This window comes from Oncorhynchus kisutch, linkage group LG6 (genome assembly GCF_002021735.2).
Source record: "Oncorhynchus kisutch isolate 150728-3 linkage group LG6, Okis_V2, whole genome shotgun sequence".
Classification (NCBI taxonomy): Eukaryota; Metazoa; Chordata; class Actinopteri; order Salmoniformes; family Salmonidae; genus Oncorhynchus; species Oncorhynchus kisutch.
The window spans coordinates 29,007,725-29,012,860 of record NC_034179.2 but is presented as its reverse complement, the minus strand read 5'-3'; positions in this window follow the sequence as shown (position 1 = coordinate 29,012,860).

The window sequence follows — 5,136 nt, the reverse complement described above, 5'->3', positions numbered from 1 at the left end:
GAGCATTAGTAGGCTACGTACATGATCAAATTCTAAACACAGGAAGGACTTCTATGATTACATCTGAAGTTTAACTCTAGCCCAAAATCCTACACGACCCTGAACTATAAAAGACACAACTGATGAAATATACAGTGCATTCGGGAAGTAGTCAGACCCCTTACTTCCTGAATGCACTGTATGTACAGTTACAGCTTTATTCTAAAATGGATGAAATTATTTTTTACCTCCTCAATTTACACACAATTCCCCATAATGGCAAAGTGAACTGGAAGACTAGTCAGGATTGAGGGAAAGATGAACGGAACAAAATACAGAGAGATTATGGTAGAACATTTACAAGATTATGTTATAATACTGTTTAAGCATCGATGAGTACTCTCTCGTCGATGAGTACTCAAGCCTCTGGGGCTTGGTGCTAGCAATTGATTTGTGCTGGCTTGGTGGTAAAACCTACAGCCTGCATTCAATAGAATGAGTTGGCCTCTGTGTGGCCCCAGATAGAGATAGCCTGAAGGAGTAGAACAAACCCCTCTTTGTCTCTAATCATCTTTGCATCCGAGACACTAAGCTGGGGGGTAAAACAACACCTGGTGCACATAACTCACAAGATGAACCCAAGATAGCTTATGGTGCCCCAAGCTGCTGGGGAGGGGTGGAACCTGCCATGACTAAGCATTTTTAATGTCAGCTATATAAGGAACCATGATTCCTCTGTAAAGTTGGGCTCTCAACCATCACCGTTGCAATTCTTAATCAATAAAAAATATTGATTGTTTGAAGAAATAATAAGTCTCTCTCACTTAATAAAGAATTTTACACGGCAAGATTCTTGATGAAAACTTGTCCAGAGCGCCCAGGACCTCAGACTGGGACAAAGGTTCACCTTCAAACAAGACAATGACCCTAAGCACACAGACAAGACGACGCAGGAGTGGCTTTAGGACAATTCTCCGAATTTCCTTGAATGGCACAGCCAGAGCACGGACTTGAACCTGATCGAACATCTCGGGAGAGACCTGAAAATAGCTGTGTAGCGACGCTCCCCATCCAACCTGACAGAGCTTGAGAGGATATGCAGAGAAGAATGGGAGAAACTCCCCAAATAAAGGTGTGCCACGCTTGTAGTGTAGAAGACTTGAGGCTGCAATCGCTGCCAAAGGTGTTTCAAAAGTACAGAGTAAAGGGTCTGAATACGCATGTAAATATGATAATAATTTTTTATAAAAACCTGTTTTTGCTTTGTCATTATGGGGTATTGTGTGTATAGATTGATGAGGGACATTTTTTTAAAGTCCATTGTAGAATTAGGCTGTAACGTAACAAAATGTGTCAAAAGTGAAGGGGTCTCAATATTTTCCAAATGCACTGTATATATGGCTGCATTTCAGATACATTTTTGAACATTTTAATGTTGCAGTGATATGACTTAGGCACAGCATTTGAGCGATAATAATTTTGATAGCAAGCCCTGATCCCAATGACTCGACTGCCCCCGCATGAAGAGAAAGCAAAATGCTATTTTTCAGGGATTCACAAGGATCATTTGAATTTCCTGAGTGATCAAGTTAAGATCCAACATCTGTTAGACAAACATTGATATGCGGAAGGTGTTTTTATAAGTCCATGGCATGTTCTTCACAATATTCTAACACACACACACACACATCAGCATCACAAGCATGTTGTAAGTGTTGTTATGGTAGTGTGAGCAATGCTGAGAAGTGTTGCACCAATACGTCTATTCAGTGGATCCAAACCAACAATCTATTCAGTGGATCCAAACAAACAATCTATTCAGTGGATCCAAACAAACAATCTATTCAGTGAATCCAAACCAACAATCTACTCAGTGGATCCAAACCAACAATCTATTCAGTGGATCCAAACCAACAATCTATTCACTGGATCCAAACCAACAATCTATTCAGTGAACCCGAACCAACAATCTATTCAGTGAACCCGAACCAACAATATATTCAGTGGATCCAAACCAACAATATATTCAGTGGATCCAAACCAACAATCTATTCAGTGGATCCAAACCAACAATCTATTCAGTGGATCCAAACCAACAATCTATTCAGTGGATCCAAACCAACAATCTACTCAGTGGATCCAAACCAACAATCTATTCAGTGGATCCAAACCAACAATCTATTCAGTGGATCCAATGTACACCTGATTCTAATAATCAGGTTTGGATTAGTGCGAAAACCTACAGGAGGGTAGCTCTCCGGGAACAAGGTTGGAGAGCCCTGACCTACAGTGACCATTCAATGGCTCATCTGCTGTTTCAGCTGAGAATTACACATATGACATAACAAAATAACCATAACTCCAGGAATGATCAATGAGGAAAATAAAAAATGAATGTTGAATTAAATTAGAGATGTCATACATAAACAACAAATATTCTGTGCCATCATTCACCAAATAATTACATTACACCCTACATTCTGTCATTCAGGGCTTTACTATAAGAATGTGGACCTCAGTCAGTCCCGCGCAACGGAGGGAAGCCTTCATTGGACTAACAAGTAGATACTGTTCTGAGAGAAGACCAGCACATTGGAGAGGGGGGTGGAAAATGGCAGTTGAATAGGTGGGTCTATAGTTTTTATTCAACCCTTGGGGGGAGGTGTAAGACCAGATATAGGCTCTCCTGTGTTTCTATAGGAGCTGCTACCTGCCCAGACATTCAGAGGGTTTGGGGCTACAGTGGAACAGAGGCAGGATGTTGATCAGTAGGCTACTGTACATGTGGGATTGACTCTGCTCTTCTAGGGCCAGGAGGACTGCACTGGGATATATGGGCGGGATGGGGGAGGGCAGTGTTAACCACTGTACAGTATGCTTTTTTATTTTTTAAATTGAACATTTATTTAACTAGGCAAGTTAGTTAAGAACAAATTCTTATTCACAATGACGGCCTACCCTGGCCAAACCCGGACGACGCTGGGCCAGTTGTGCGCCACCCTATGGGACTCTCAATTACGGCTGGATGTGATACAGTCTGGATTCAAACCAGGGACTGTAGTGCCGCCTCTTGCACTGAGATGCAGTGCCTTAGACCGCTGCACCACTCGAGAGCCCACATGAACACATGTAAGGTTCTCTCTTTTTTTTGTCTTGGGCTGTTGTGTGATAAAGCTATGTTGGCAGGTGAATAACAGCCCTAGATGTAAAATAAGTGTGCTTTTGACAACCCTGTCAGAGCATAAGTCAAGTAGTTAATGAAAAGGGATATACTGTCAAATAAACCAATAATATAGATAATGATGGTATATACCTGAGCCATCCCAGTAATATACAGTAAGCACATTTACAGTAAGCACACCACATCCCCTCACCATGTACTGTCTATATGTCCAAATCCAGATCATTTACAGTGGGAGGTGATGTACTCACATAGATCAGTCAATAAGCCTTATGTACAGTAGTCTACTCAAATGGGATACTAGAATCATCACAGTAGAGATCAATAAGGTATTTTGACAACTATCTCCCTCACCAACTTTAAACATCTGCTATCTGAGCAGCTAACCGATCGCTGCAGCTGTACCTAGTCCATCGGTAAATAGCCCACCCAATTTACCTACCTCATCCCCATACTGTTTTATTTATTTACTTTTCTGCTCTTTTGCACACCAGTATCTCTACCTGCAGATGACCATCTGATCATTTATCACTCCAGTGTTAATCTGCTAAATTGTAATTATCTGCCTACCTCCTCATGCCTTTTGCACACAATGTATATAGACTCTTTTTTTCCTTTTTTCCCCTTTTTTTCTACTGTGTTATTGACTTGTTTATTGTTTACTCCATGTGTAACTGTGTTGTTGTCTGTTCACACTGCTATGCTTTATCTTGGCCAGGTCGCAGTTGTAAATGAGTACTTGTTGTCAACTAGCTTACCTGGTTAAATAAAGGTGAAATAAAATAAAATAAAAAAATAGACAAGCAGTTGTTACAGGCTTTGTTTTTTAAATTTATATTTAGAGGTTGGACGTTAGCATGTAGGGCGCACCTCGTTAGTCAGTATGTGTTACACTTGTGTTGTTTGCCATCCCGTTAGTGTGAAGGTGTTTCACCTGTGCTGTCCTTTAGTTGGCGAGACCCATTTTATGTTTCGAGAAAAACAATCCTTTGTCTGAGCTTTGTTTTCTCTTTGCGCCACCATTTTGGTTTGTTTCCTGTCTTTAAGTTTGATGTGGGTTTTTATTTGGCTTGCCTCTTCTTTAGTGGGCGCCTTTTAGGTTTCAGTAGTTGCTAGTCAACTTTCAGTGGACACCCCCATGAATGTCTTTCAGAACCCCTCCTGTTCAGTTTTGGTTGTATGGTAGAACAATTACAAGATTTTTAAAATACTATTTATGCATCAAATTAGGTTTGATGAGTACCCTCTCATCTGTGGGACTGAGTTGGGCTTCTGGGGCTTGATGTTAGCAATTGCTTTATGATGGCTTGGTGATATAACCTCAAGCCTGCATTCTATACTGTGAGGTGCCAGGGAGGAGATGTCTCTGGTGTGGACGGCTGATGGGAGGAATCTTGTCTTACGGGCCAAACCCTGTTTGTTATACAATTGGAACAGTCTTCACAGTAAATGCTATCTGGCTGGGTGATACTCCTTTCTCACATACAAATCGTAACCTTTTGACCTATTCCAGACATCTGTTTGTCACATATTCAGGAGGATTTGTCTTAACTATAAAATACTGTGGCTCAGTTCTGCTCGTTGAGCTCTCGGCATCACACTTCAGAGTGTGGGATCGACCAGCTTCATTATTGCAATAGTTAATCAATATTAAATTATTTGAATATTCCATGACACTTGTTAGTTTCCCCTTCTGTTTGAGTGACATTTTTGGTTCTCGCTGGGGAATGTAACCGCTCTGTAGTGCTGTAGTATAATTAAAGATTTCAGGTTTCTCAATTGAAGACATCCCGCTTTTCTTTTCTGCTCCCCAATTTCGTTATTAAATTGGTAGTTAGTTTTTTCCCATTGCTGCAACTCCCATACGAACTCGGGAGAGGCAAAGCTTGAGAGCCATGCGTCCCCCGAAACACGACACTGCCAAGCCGCACTGCTTCTTGACACACTGCTCGCTTAACCCGGAAGACAGCGGCACC